Genomic DNA, 14,885 nt, shown 5'->3' with positions numbered 1-14,885 from the left:
ACATGTTACTGAACCTAACAGCCAGTTTCTCTTTGTGAAGTGACTGCTCTTTCTTTCTTGCCCTGTCTCCGTGCCTTTGTTTCTTCTTGTGATTGGTAAAGCCTTTTAGTCACCCGAGTCAGTGCCAGAGAAGCGGGATTCATCATTAGCTGAACCTTTTCTGGGGCCACCCACAGTTTTCGCTGTTGGCTCTTTTATCAGGTAAGGGGAGATGTACACTGTTCTGTGAGGCTCTGCTGTAAGCTCTGGGATGGTAACGCTAGCTTTGAATGGGACACATTTGCCCCTTTGCCTCTCATAGAGTTTACGTGGAAACACTGTAACAGGCAAAGAAAAGCAACAATTTTTATTATGGGCATGGTCCTGTTATGAGAAGCTGAAGGGAACGGGGACAGATCCAGGATGGCATGGGGCGAGGCAGAATGCTGTGGTTCTCCATTGCATCAGGCTGCAGTTGGGTTGGCCAGAGCGTGAGTCTTTGGTGCTAAGACACTCCTCCTGACAGAACATTCTAACATCTCATGGGCAGACTTCATGCCACATGGCTTTGCTGCTGAGCATTGGACAAGCCTGACATGGATGTGGTACTGATGGCTTCTCTGCTACTCCACAATTTAGGAGGAAGGCTAAGGGGACTGAGCCCCACGGTGGACAGTTGTGGAACATGGAGCCAAAAGAGAAGTCTGAGGGTGAAAACGGCTTCTCTCCATGTCAGGGACAATCAGTTTTCTGACCTACCTCTTTCTTTTTACCCTTCTTTCAGTTTCCTGGTGATATCTGCCTTACTCTGTACACATAAATGCCCACATGAAATATCCCACATCCCCAGGCAGCACCGCATTTAACGTGTACACGGAGAGCTTTCACCAGCAGTTAATGGGCTGCAGTGAACTTCAGTTTACATGTAGGTCGTCTCACTTTTACCTGCAGCACAGGTCTCCTGTCCCAGGCCTCCATCTGCGTGCATGCTTAGTCACTCAGTCCTGTCTGACTCTGCAACCCTGTGGACTGCAGCCCACCAGGCTCCTCTGTCCATGGGAATTCTCCAGGCAAGAATTTTGGAGTGGGTTGCATTTCCTTCTCCAGGGGATCTTTCCCACCCAGGAATCGAACCCACATCTGCTTGGCAGGCAGGTTCTCTACCATGGAGCCACCTGGGAAGACCATTAATACTTTAGCTGACTTTGACTTTAAAAAGGGACCAATCCCTTTGAGAAATAACTTGGGCTGATAGCAACAGTATCAGTGCTAATGTTAGGAAATGGGAAACCCTTTATTCACGTTAAAATGAATGCTATTTTGTGGCTTTAAAAATTAATTTAAAAATAGTTCAGTGCCCATGTCATAATTTGGAAAATGCAAAAAAGTCAAAAAGACATTTTACAACTAGTCCTACCACATGATTACTGCCAGCTATTAACAATTCCATGTACTGTGTTTCCTTTTAGTCTTTTTCTAAGCATTTGTAAAGCATGATTGTTTTCATACTGTGGTATATAATCGTGTATTGTTTCTTACTCTTTTACCTTTTTATGTATATTTTTTAATTATGCTCCTGTCTTTTCTATAGGCATTGGGTCATTTAAAAGCATTTATTTACGTATTTTCCCTAGAAATGGTGGGTCACAAAGCCAGCCACTGACATCACCATTGCTTTTCTTCAATAAGTGAAACAAGGTGATGCGTAGTTAATGGGGACGCCTCTGCTTCAGAGGCCTCCTGTTCTTGGTTTACGTGGGATGCTGCGGGTTGACTACAGGACACTAGGGAGCATGCCAGTTGGTGAGCAGGATAACTTGGAGAGGATGGAGTATTGATAATAGGATGCCACCGTAAGATTATTAAATGGGAAGCAGGAGAAGCCTGCTATTTAGGTCCAGTCCTTTTGCTTATTTATTCCTGTAAACTTTTTGTGTTTCCTTGGTAACTAATAATAGTTTTGAGAAATTGTTGCACTCACAAGTATTACTGCAAGAGTAAAAAAAAAATCCTCGAATCACAGAAATTAGACAGAAAAGACCTATTAGGTCATCTTCTTTGTCCCTTGCCAGTACAGATTGTTCTCAATACTTTGCTCAGTCCATTTTTTTAAAGGGACCTTGTAAACTAGTTTATGCTTCATGCCTTTTTTTAAGTAAGGCATTTTAAAAGCAACTTCTCTGACAGATTTTTCTGTATCATTGTGAAGCTTGATTTCAGGCTAAGTATTTTTGGAGGAAGGCCTATGGATTCAAAGTACAGTTAAACAGGTTTTTTAGTTGAAACTCATTGGAGCAGTTCAGGATGTTACTAGGATAGTTGACTAACTAAGGATAAAACAGATGGGTGAGTTGAATTTATGTTTTCTCTTATCCCTGGAAAGTCAAATACAACAGTGCATGAGGATAAACTTTTAATTACGTAAATTCATTGAAATGAGTCTAGAAAGCCTAAGGAAATAAAGCATTTAGGAAATAAAGAGGAAATAAGAGTAAAATGGCTCATTCTAAGGTTATTTTTATGAAAGAGACTTTTTATGATCTTCCCGCCTGTCCCTGATTCTGCTTTGTCCATTATTTACAGTTGATTATTGCTTGTTGTGAAGGTGATTTCTGGTTGTTAAATTCTTTCCCTCAGTCAGGCAGCTTTTTCCAAACCCTAGAGGGATTAGAATAAAACTTTCTCATGGAGCAGTCAGTGGTAGTGGTATAGACTAAATGCTTCACTTCCCTACATTATGGCTAAAGATAAGATATCTTCACCAGGATAAAATGACAGACAAATTAAGAAATGTGCTTTGAGTTTTACTAGGAAGGATGATTATTTCATAAACTCACTTTTTATAGTGTAAAAGACCTCGGAAAACATCTACTCTGCTTATTACCACTCTTTGTTCTCCCTCTTTAAGTGGATGAGATAACTGGAGCTCAGAGAGGTTAAAGGACTTGCCCCAAGGTCAAACAATGAACTGGTGATCCAGCCACGGTGTTTAGTGGGTCTGCATGCCTCTGTTGGGAAACATGAAAAATCAAAAGTGACTAACTAAATAATGTGATTAGAACTGTCAAAAAGAATGTATCTGAAATCCTAGTTATTGTGATACTAATGTAATCTACTGTGGTTTATACTAACTACAGAACTAATATGGAACATTAATGAGCGAGCTATTTACTTTATGGATTAAAAATGCAATATTTTGTTGCATATCTTTTAAATTAAAGATCTGTATAATACTGGTAATCAACCCAAGCCACCAAGATTGGTAATGGATTGACAACCCTGGTCAAAAATATCTGAACTTTTAATATTAATACTGCGTTATCATATAACAACATTGTCTTACATGCTTGCCAATTGTTTATTCTGTACATGAGAAATCCTTTTATAATTTATGCCACTAGGCATCCAATCTGCATCATAAAATACAGGTTTGGGAGGCAGATAAAAAGTTCTGTGTTCACCCTTAAATTGGAATCGCTCTCAAGTGAGAATTTCAACCTTCTTCCCAGGAATTGGTGCATACACAGTTCAGTTGTAACTAGAGCTGAATAGCCCCAGCAATTTGTTACTTCCTCAACAAGTCCACTCCATTCCAATCTAAAAACTGGCTTTTTCCAACTTCCACTGACATTCCTGATCTTTCCATGGAGCTGTGTTGAATAAATGCATTGCTTTGACATGACAGTTTTTTTTTAAGTATTTGAAGACAGTTGTCCTCAATTGTCAGCTGTGCCTGTTTGATATGAGTCCTTTCACACCTTGTCTCTAATGGTTTGGAGCTCAAAATGAGCAATTTACTTCTGTGTCTTAGGATCATCTTCCTCTTCATCGACTTATAGACTTTGTGTGTATACCTAAATTATCTAAGCATTTTAAGATAATTATCTAAGACAACGTACATCAAACTACTGTGTCATTGAGCTTCCTGATCACCAGCCTCCTAATGAACAACCCCACACTTAAGTATTTTCATCTTGCACTGCTCCTGTGATAATCTGGGTTAATCACTTCTATCCTGTGTTGGGTTTGTTCATATCTTTGTTTAATAACAACAGTTATATATAACACATTTATTATTTAATGGATGCCATGAAGTGTATGCTTTACATATAATTGCAACTTTGTCCACATAATGACTCTGTGAGTTAAATAACTGAGGGATAAGCAGAGAGGTGAAGTAACTTATATAAGATCACAAAGCTAGTAAAGAATGGCACCAGGATTTGAACTGCAGACTGACTTCAGCAACCTCTGATATCACACTCAGTGTCTTTGTAGTAGAATTTGGTCTTGGAGGCAAACAGTACTAAGCCTGGAGTACTAAGCCTTTGTATCTCTCCTATCTGCCATCTAGTTCATTATTGCCCTGTAGGGTAGCAGGGGCTTCCCTGATGGCTCAGAAGGTAAAGAATTCACCTGTAATGCAGGAGACCCAGGTTCAATACCTGGGTCAGGAAGATCTGGAGAAGGGAATGGCTACCCACTTCAGTATTCTTGCTTGGAGAATTCCGTGGACAGAGGAGCCTGGTGGGCTACAGATCATGGTTGCAAAGAGCTGGACAGGGCTGAGCGACTGACACTTTCCCTTTTGCTTCATGGGCTAGCAGAGTGAGAATGAATCTTGGAGATCATCTGGTCAGCTTCGCTCATCTTGTAGTCTGTATAACTGAAACTCAGCTGTGCCGTAGCCTTTCAGGGACAGGCAGAGGGCACAGTTCAGGCCTGTGTGTGCACCACTCTTCTCTGCCGCAGAACTCTGAAGTGCTTCTGCTTTGTACAGTTTCCTCTCTCTCCTCCTTCCTCCCTTTCCTCTTCCCTCTCTTCCTTCCTGTCTTCTTCTCTCCCTCTCCAGTTATTTTTGGCATTAAAGCATTAAAACAATAAGAGTAATACAAATCACATTGAAAGGACCACTTAAAAATCCTACCATACTGTGTTTTAAACTATTTTCATTTATTGCCAGCTTCTGAATCTGTAAGTTCTTTATCTTTTCAGATTATGACATAGGTTTAAGAATCTTATGAAATATATTCTTAGAATCTCTCTGACTTAAGTTTCATAGTTCAAAGAAGATTTAAGGAGTGGGAAGGGAATGGCAAAGAACTGCTGTCATTTACTGAGAGCCTCATAAGTGGTGATTACTCTACCCAGTCCTCTACCTTGATGTCTCAAACCTGCTTTCCGCTCTCTGAGAGTCTATATGAGGACTGGCGCAATACCCTGCATAGGGTGAGCGTTCCACAAGCCTGCTGAATGAGGAAATGACGGGAAAGAAGTGCTTTGGATCCAGCAGGAGAAAGAGAAAGAGGTGCTGATCATGTGCACACTATTAACACTCATTGACTCTTAGCTTTTGCATCATTTTATGTGCCATTTATTTCACATCTGTGAAGGCACATGTGTGTGCAGGATGCTATGGGATCCTATTTGCAGTGATAGATTTTGGCCTTGTACTTTTAACTCAACATGATACTGATTAAGTCTTGATCCAGAAGCTATACTTTATTACATTTAATCAAGTTTCTTTAATTTCCTTGATCACAAATATCATTCCATAGGGAAGTTCCCCCATGGGATTGTATTTAATCATGCAAGTAGGAAAAAGTCTGTCATGATAGTGCAGACAGCCTGAGAACATGAGGAGTAAAAACTGCAGGGACAGAGTTTCCTCCTAGCACTTGTCTCTTGGCAAAACATAACTCAAAATTGAGCTGATTTCTTTTTAAATATAATAAATTCTAATGAAAACTGATCCAGTTGAGTTTTGAAACACATAGAATCAATTTTCAGTTACCATGAATGGCTTCTGCCCTAGTGATGCCAGAATGTCCGTCTTCCAGCTCACTCACACTGGGAATCTGGAGAGTTGCTGGTGTTGACTTTGCGTGACCTTAAATTTGGACTCTGAGATTTATCTTCAAATGCTGATCTACTCTGATAAGATTGACAAAAATGATGCATTTATCATAAGATTACTTATTTGTCTTATTATTAGTCTTTTCCACTTAAGACTGTGCTATAAATTAATTTTCGAATAAATCCTGTGAATAGCTCAATTATATTTCATTACCTGACCTTTCATTACAAAAATTAAAAGTTCTTTCATAAATGCAAGTATTTTAAATTAGTATGAGTTCATAAACTTATATTGGCATTTCTTCATTTCCTCTTTTTAGTATATCAGTAGGTTCAAAACATGAAAATGGCTTAGATCTTGCTTCATCTCTGATATGTGCTGAACAACTTTTGGTTAAAAGCAGACTATCCAACCATCCATCCTCTATCTATGGCTGTTGTTTGCTGAAACCTTGTGGAACAGATGTCTAACTCTTCTTTCTTCCCTCCTCATTACTTACAGCTTCTTACCCCTGGTCCTAAAACACGCACGCACTGTGTGAGTCCACATTCTGGCTTTTATGTGTGCTCACTCACAGCTACAAGAGAAAATGAAGAATAATAAAATTCAGCTTTTTCGGTCAGGAATGAAAATCTACTTCCCAAAGGCTGTCTGTGTTACTTTTTTTGTCCAGTGCTGCTGCTGCTAAGTCACTTCAGTCATGTCCGACTCTGTGTGACCCCAGCGCTAGTGACCGTCAATCTCTTCCTAGGAAATGGAATTTCCTCACATTATATACTTACTCTTTATAGATGCTTTCCACCTGAATAAAGCCCCTTTGTATTCATGTAGCCGTATAACCTTTCTTTTGATTAGTAGCTGCCTGATAGTGTCTCTTTTCCCATATAGTTGGGGGTTATTATCGCTAGAATTGCTTTAATCCAGCCTGACAATCTTTGTCTTTTAATGTATTTAGTCTCTTACAGTGATTATTGATGTTTTTGGATTTACTTTTGCCATCTTATTTGATGGTTCTGTTTTTTACTACCATTTTTGATGTTGTTTTGTCTCATTTCTTGGCTTCTTTTGGATTTTATTTTTATTCATTTTCACCCTCTCTCCTTGGAGTTATACACTGTTTCTATTCTATTAGGAATTAATTAACCTATACATTCTGCCTCACAAGTTAAATTATCAGAATCTAAAGCTAATCACTATTTTAATCCCACCAGAAACTTTAAGGACTTAAGAACACTTTTAAGCATATCTTCCCAATTTTTATATTATTGCTGAAATACCTTTTAAACAGTTCTTTTTTTAAATTCTGTAAGATATCATCATCATCTATTTTTGTTCTTTTAGTCAGTGTTGGTTTAGATGTACCAACATATGTACCACTTTCTTTGCTCATCATCCCTTCTTGTATTCCATACTTCATCTGGGATCACTTTCCTTCAACCTAAATACATACTTTTGAAGTTTCTTTAGTGGAAGTGTGCATTTTTCAGACTCCGTCTTTTTATTTATTTGAACACATCTTTATTTTACCCCTGTTCTTAGGAAGATTTTTATAGCAAATAGACTTCTAGGTTGACACCATTTCTATCAGGACATTGAAAGTATTATTCCACTGACTCCCATGTTACTGTTGAAAAGTCAGTCATCAGTCTAATTGTTACTCCTTTTGTCTCTGCTTTTGTGATTTTTCCTTTGTCTTTTGTTATTCTCCCATATGATATACTGAAGTATAGATTTCTTAATTTTATACTTTCTGAGCTTCATTAAGATTCCTATATGCATGAATCGGCATCTTTCCTGACTTCTAGAAAATTCTCAGTCAGTGTTAACTTGTCAAATATGACTTCTAAATAACTTTTTGTCTCCTTGCCTTTTAAAACTTAGACACATGTTAGACTATCTTACTCTATTCTTCATATCCCTTAACTATTCTTTCACTGGTTCCATCTCTTTAGTTCTTCAGGCTGCATTTTATTATTTCCTCAGATTTTTCTTTCAGTTCACTATTGTGGCTCATGTGGTAAAAAATCCACCCACAATGCAGGAGACCGGGATTCAATCCCTGGATCAGGAAGATCCCCTGGAGAAGGGAATGGCTACCCATTCCAGCATTCTTGCCCGGAGAATTCCATGGACAGAGGAGCCTGGCAGGCTACAGTCCATGGGGTCGCCCAGAGCTGGTCGTGACTGAGCGACTGACATTTGACTTGACAATTCCCTTTGCTGATCTGCAGTTATAATTTTCGTTTCCAAACTTTTCTTTTTTTCCCCCTAATTTATCTGATTTTTTTGGTAGTTTGTTACTCTTTAACTAGAAATTTCAATCTCCCTTTTTAATATATTAAGTAGATTTTACATGCTATTTGATAATTTAAATATCTGAGGTCTTTAAATATCAGCAGCACTGATTCTGATTTCTCTGGCTTTCAATCATTATGCATTATTTTCTAGTGTGTTTTTGGATACTTTTAAAAATATGAACTTAAACACCTTAGACTTTTGTATGTGGGAATTCTTTGAACCTTGGGTTTAAGATGGCTTCCTCTAGAGAGGATTTACATTTATTTTTGCCAGGTGCCAGGGGATATTGTCAGCCCAGAATCTGTAGGCTTTTTATTTTTAGTTTTTGGACCACCCAGGTAGAGTGAATTTGGACTGCAAATTCTCATGTTGGATAACATTATTATAAGTACTCAATGGAGTTTATGTCTTCACTTCCTCCCAATGCCATAGTTTAAGAAAAGTAGTTTTTCTTATCATTCCTAAAGGTTGGTTTTGTTTCTTAAACACCTTTACACCGATGGCTTAGCTCTTTGCAATCTCAACTTTATGTGGAGCTGGGAGGACCCTGGGCTTTGTCATCTGTGCCCTACGGTGCCATAAAAAAAATTTGCAGCGTTCAGTGTTCTCCAAGTAAAAGCCAGCTTGGGTTCCCTGTCATAGCATTCAAACAGTGCTCCCCAAGCAAAAGCAAGCTTTTGTTCTTTGTGCACCCCGCTATACTTCTGATTTAGAAAAAGTTCATGTAATAAGCTTCCCTATTTCCTATCTCCCCAGATTTTCCCTTGCTCTTAATTCACTATCATTCTTTTACCCTTAAAAATGAAAACTAGTATTAGAATAGAAACAGAGGTAACGAAATTGAAGAGTTTGAATGGATAGAAGTGTTATTGAGGGTTCTGCTGACAGTGTTTTCTGATTTTGTTAAAGCCTGAACTGTCTAGTCGGAAAAAAAATAAAAAATCATTTGCCAAAGACTTTTTGTTGAGATGTTACCATATTTTATTGCTAGATCATTGCTCTTTTTGATATGATATGGTGACTAAGTTTGTTTTAAGTATCATAGAGACTGTTATTTCTGTTTGTGCATCTTTAGTTAGGTGTGAGTGCCTGCATGTGTGAGCAGGTGTTTGTGTGTGCATATGTTTTCCTCATCACTGTATTGCAGGTGCCTTGTCCTCAGCTTAAGAATTGAGGGAATGAGATTCTGAAGATGGTTTTCAAGAAGGAATGATTTGAAGTCTTTAACAGTTGGGTGAACAGGTTTGCAGTCCTCATCCCAAGTCAGGTCTTCATGTTCTGTGGCCTTTGTCAGTCTTCTACGGGCCATTCCCGCAGAAGACCGAGTGGGTGAGGTGGGCAGTGGTGACTGTGGCCTCGGGCTGGCGATGCCTTGTTCAGACGGATGTAGCAGGCTCTGTGTCTGTCCCTTCAGGGCGTTCCTGTGAGGAAGTCCGGGACTCCCAGGACACATCCTTCTGCTCTCAAGTATCTCCATCTTCAGCAACAGTATTTTTAGAGTCTAGGTATTTTGAATGGGAAGCATAAAAATATTGTCCACTTTTGTAGAATCTCCACAGCTCTTTATGCTCTATAGATAATTACTTTATACTTATCACTGTAAAATAGAAGTAGGGTTCCAAGCTAATTGAGAACAGTTTTTGTTTGCCAGCATCCATCATAGAATGTGTAGATATTTTATAGTTAGATTTTACCACCAACATCAAAGGCATTTTGAAGGTAAAAAATCTGATTACCTCTTTTCTGAATCCACAAATGTTTCTATCAGATTCTTTACAGTTTTCTTTTTATTGAAGCTGGGTGAGTAGACATTCACTTTCATTTATTAAGTACCTACCTAAGTTAAATGACACAAATCTGAGGGAAGAAAGCCATTTGATATGCAACCAGGATGTAACAGGCTCCTTTCCTGTGCGCTTTTGTAGCCAAAGTTTTGTGCTATATGGTGGAAAATAAGACAGATTCCTCACTTCAGGGAGTTTACAGCTGGGAGTTGGTTAGGGAGGTATTAACATGGAAGAAGAGATAGACTGGTTAAAAGCTAAGTGATACACAAGGTGCATACAAGAAGTGCCTTCATGTGCAGATGAAGAAGTTAGGCATCTGGGAAGGTGTGAGTCAAGGTGGCAATGAGGAGTTGAGGTAAAGTTCCACCCACTTTGCTCCTCTGTTGCGGCCACGTAAAATGTGCAGCCTCTGAAGAGGAGCTGGCCTGGTGCAGGGCTGGGCCCAGGGGGCTGGAGGGCAGAGTTAGCGTCCACATGACTCTTGTGTACTCATGTGCTGCTCTCTTCTTTCCACAGACAACCACTGCTTGCTTTTTTTTGCTTTTAAAGTCTATGTTGCTTATGGTTTCTTTTGCTCATGGAAGAAACCTGGGACAATCAAGAATTTATGTAGATTTTAGGGCAACTTGGATTCTTATAGCAAGAAGTAAAGTGAATATGTTCATCTTCCAAATGTAAGAATTGCCCCATTTTGCAAAAAGATTATTTGAAAGGTTCATTTGTAAGATCTTTCCCACAGATACAATATTATTAAGTTACAAACTAGAGAATTGGTTCCCAGATTAGCACAGGGAGATTTACTAAACCCATAATAAAGCTGAAAACCTGTATTTCGGAAACTGTGATAGTATGGTAATATTGTACCACAGTCATATCATAGCTCACAAGACTTACATGTAATGTGATTATTATAGCACGTAGTGGAGAACAATATGCTTGCAAATGTGTAGAAATTTAAACTATATTTTGGGTCAGCTAGCTTTTTGTGGAGTAGCTGGGAGCCTGTGTTTTACATAGAACATAATGCTTATTAGTAAATGCATTCCAGGTTCCCACTTAGGATTCTCAGTGAACACCTCCCTGCCACGTCCATGGCAGCCCCTGGCCAACTAGCCTGAGGAAAATGAAGTAGCTCTGGAAATACTCTTGCTCTCCAGGTATCATCCTTTTGAGCCGAATGTAGGTTGGCTTTTTATATAGAAGGAATGTTCACGAGTCAGGTGTTCATAACCCAGAGAATGCTGGTATGTATTTTATGTGACCTGGAGGGTTAAGTTTAGTATATTTTATTCTTAGCTCTCCCAGGTTCAAGAATGACAACATGTTCTTTTAAGCAACTTGCAGTCACCCATGTTCATGACTGGAAAATCTGAAAACATCCCCCTTTAAAGAATGAATCATAATTCAACTAGCTTTGCAATTGGTTTCATAGATTTAGTGGGCTGTGTTTTGCCATACCCCATCACATATGAGTCACTTCATTTCAGTTCAGTCGCTCAGTCGTATCTGACTCTTTGTGACCCCATGAACCGCAGCACGCCAGGCCACCCTGTCCATCACCAACTCCTGGAGTTTACCCAAACTCATGTCCATTGAGTCAGTGATGCCATCCAACCATCTCATCCTCTGTTGTGCCTTTTTCCTCCTGCCCTCATTCTTTCCTAGCATCAGAGTCTTTTCAAATGAGTCAGTTCTTCACATCAGGTGGCCAAAGTATTGGAGTTTCAGCTTCAGCATCAGTCCTTCCAATGAACACCGGGACTAATCTCTTGTAGGATGGACTGGTTGGATCTCCTTGCTGTCCAAGGGACTCTCAAGAGTCTTCTCCAACACCACAGTTCAAAAGCATCAATTCTTCGGCGCTCAGCTTTCTTTATAGTCCAACTCTCACATCCATACATGACCATTGGAAAAACCATAGCCTTGACTAGACGGACTTTTGTTGGCTAAGTAATGTCTCTGCTTTTTAATATGCTCTCTAGATTGGTCATAACTTTCCTTCCAAAGAGTAAGTGTCTTAATTTCATGGCTGCAATTACCATCTGCAGTGATTTTGGAGCCCAAAAAAATAAAGTCTGACACTGTTTCCACTGTTTCCCCATCTATTTGCATGAAGTGATGGGACCAGATGCCATGATCTTAGTTTTCTGAATGTTGAGCTTTAAGCCAACTTTTTCACTCTCCTCTTTCACTTTGATCAAGAGGCTCTTTAGTTCTTCTTCACTTTCTGCCGTAAGGGTGGTGTCATCTGCATATCTGAGGTTGTTGATATTTCTCCCAGCAGTCTTGATTCCAGCTTGTGCTTCTTCCAGCCCAACCTTTCTCATAATGTACTCTGCATATAAGTTAAATAAACAGGATGACAATATACAGCCTTGCCGTACTCCTTTTTCTGTTTGGAACCAGTCTGTTTTTCCATGTCCAGTTCTAACTGTTGATTCCTGACCTGCATACAGGTTTCTCAAGAGGCAGGTCAGGTGGTCTGGTATTCCCATCTCCTTCAGAATTTTCCACAATTTACTGTGATCCACACAGTCAAAGGCTTTGGCGTAGTCAATAAAGCAGAAATAGATGTTTTTCTGAAACTCTCTTGCTTTTTTAATGATCCAGCAGATGTTGGCCATTTGATCTCTGATTCCTCTGCCTTTTCTAAAACCAGCTTGAACATCTGGAAGTTCACTGTTCACATATTCCTGAAGCCTGGATTGGAGAATTTTGAGCATTACTTTATTAGCGTGTGAGATGAGTGCAATTGTGCAGTAGTTTGAGCATTCTTTGACATTGCCTTTCTTTGGGATTGGAATGAAAACTGACCTTTTTCAGTCCCGTGGCCACTGCTGAGTTTTCCAAATTTGCTGACATATTGAGTGCAGCACTTTCACAGCATCATCTTTTAGGATTTGAAATAGCTCAACTGGAATTCCATCACCTCCACTAGCTTACTTCGTAGTGATACTTCCTAAGGCTCACTTGACGTCACATTCCAGGATGTCTGGCTCTAGGTGAGTGATCACACCGTCGTGATTATCTGGGTTGTGAAGATCTTTTTTGTACAGTATTCACATATGAATAGTGGTAGTATTTTGTGGCTTTTTCAAGGTACTGTATTTCCTTTCTGCTTATGGACAAGAGCTTATTTTTTCACCTACTTTTCCACAAGAGGCCAAGTTCCTGGTAGAGTTTGCCAGATATATAGTTCAAGGAACTTAGTTCAACAGTGGCATAGCTATTAATCCATGGCAGTGTTTCTTGGCCTATAGATTGGTTTCAGTAAGCCAGAAGAGGATAATCAATACAGAATGAAATAGCATTCATTTCTTTTTACTGTACTTCTAACACCAGACTTCCCCACTTTATCTCCATAAATTCCCTTTATCTTTACTGGAAAACCCCTTCTTCTTAACTAATCTCCGTGGCATTTTCTCCTCTTGACTCAGGGCAATTGATCACCTAGCAACCTGAACCCATGGAGCAGGTGCCTTATTAAAAAGACTGAGGTTAAATGTTGGGTAAACTCTAGCAGTGATTACTGGAAAAGAAAAGAATGTTGATAGTCGATGAGTGTTTGACAAAGAAGCCCCTCGCCCGTGTTTGTGAAGCTGTAAGCTGTAAAGATAGGCTTTCTGCAGCGGAGCCGTGCAGTTCTGTGGAGGAGAGAACTGTTTGCCTCCACAGGGGATTGCTGTGCTTCCCTATTCTAAAGTATGAGTCACGGATGTCTTTATGATTACACATCCCTCCTAACATATGAGGAATAAACTTTGGAGAAAAGGAAGTTAAGAGAAAACAGAAGTGTGAATAACTACTAATGGTGCCGTCTCTGGCTCCGTTCCGTCTGCCATTTCATCATACATAAAGCGGGGAGTTCAGAGATTCCTCTCCTGGCAAATAAGTGGCAACATATGTTTGAAACAGTGAATGGAAACTATAGGGAGAAAATGACAGGCATATGGCAATAGGAAGGTAAGGGAAAATTTGTTGCACTAACGTTCAGTTCAGTTCAGTCGCTCAGTCATGTCCGACTCCTTGCGACCCCTTGGACTGCAGCACTAACGTTAGCTGCACAATTGGTGTGCTCTTCTGTCAAGGGACTGTTTTGCTTTAAAAAGTCTGCATGCCCCATTAGTACATCATTTCTGTGTATGGAGTGTGTAGGTTTTCTAGGATTTTCGGTGGTGGTGTCTTTTTTTTTGTTAATGGCAGTCACCTTAAACCTTCTCATTCCATACAGAAAGGTCTTGAGAGAAAGGTTCCCAGAGGGGAAAGACAGAATTTAATCAGGAAATAGGACGTTTTATTAAAATACCAAAAATGAAGTGTGGGAAAGCACTTTGAAACAGTCACTTTGAAGACCTGAGAATAGAAGAATGGGCCCCAAATTACTGTCTTCAGGCATCCTCTTCTTTTAAATAATTCTGCAGTGACAGTGTTTAGGGTTTATTTGTTGCCATAGCAACTAAATCTTTGCTCAGTAGTTTGAGATTTCACAAGTTACCTTAAAGGGAAAGTTGTTGTTTTGATTTCACAAACTATGAATTAATCAATATTTACCTTCTAACAAACTGAAAGCACAATAACTTACTTTGAAAAAAGTAATTTTCTCAAATATTAAAGAGAAATCTGTGTATACTAAATGCACAGAAGCCCATTTCCAATTGTGTATCATACATGACTAGTAAATAAGAATGTGCTCTAAGTCTCTAAAATTTAATTATGGCTTTTTAGTATATTGGAGATAAATACTAGAGAGAGAACCCTGTAGGAGGAAATGGCCACCCACTCTAGTATTCTCGCCTGGAGAATCCAATGGACAGAGGCGCCTTGTCGGCTACAGCCCATGGGGTCGCAAAGAGTCCGACATGATTGAGCGCGCACACGCTAGAGAGAAGCATAATTTGTTTCTCAGCACAATTTTTTGGTTTACTTGGTTTGCATAGAAATGATTATGGCAAAAGATATTACCA

The 14,885-nt window shown here is 39.4% G+C and overlaps 2 protein-coding genes across 4 annotated transcripts in view; one reads left to right on the top strand and one right to left on the bottom strand.

The window, feature by feature from the left end:
* Positions 1 to 14,885, top strand: part of CMSS1 (cms1 ribosomal small subunit homolog) — a 370,073-nt gene that overhangs the window by 60,116 nt on the left and 295,072 nt on the right. The window contains exon 1 of one of the 2 annotated variants that reach the window (XM_065913769.1): positions 13,810 to 13,884. The exons of the other annotated variant lie outside the window; for it this stretch is intronic. The gene's annotated coding sequence lies outside the window, so the exon portion shown is untranslated. Of the gene's footprint in view, positions 1 to 13,809; positions 13,885 to 14,885 lie in introns of those variants that run through there. 2 annotated transcript variants of the gene reach the window in all.
* The window catches only part of FILIP1L (filamin A interacting protein 1 like), a 297,980-nt gene that overhangs the window by 53,424 nt on the left and 229,671 nt on the right, over positions 1 to 14,885 (bottom strand). The gene's annotated exons all lie outside the window — the stretch shown is intronic.

The sequence above is a fragment of the Muntiacus reevesi genome, chromosome 21 (assembly GCF_963930625.1).
Source record: "Muntiacus reevesi chromosome 21, mMunRee1.1, whole genome shotgun sequence".
Classification (NCBI taxonomy): domain Eukaryota; kingdom Metazoa; phylum Chordata; class Mammalia; order Artiodactyla; family Cervidae; genus Muntiacus; species Muntiacus reevesi.
Note: the sequence above shows the minus strand (reverse complement) of the source record. Positions and strands in the feature narration are given on the sequence as shown.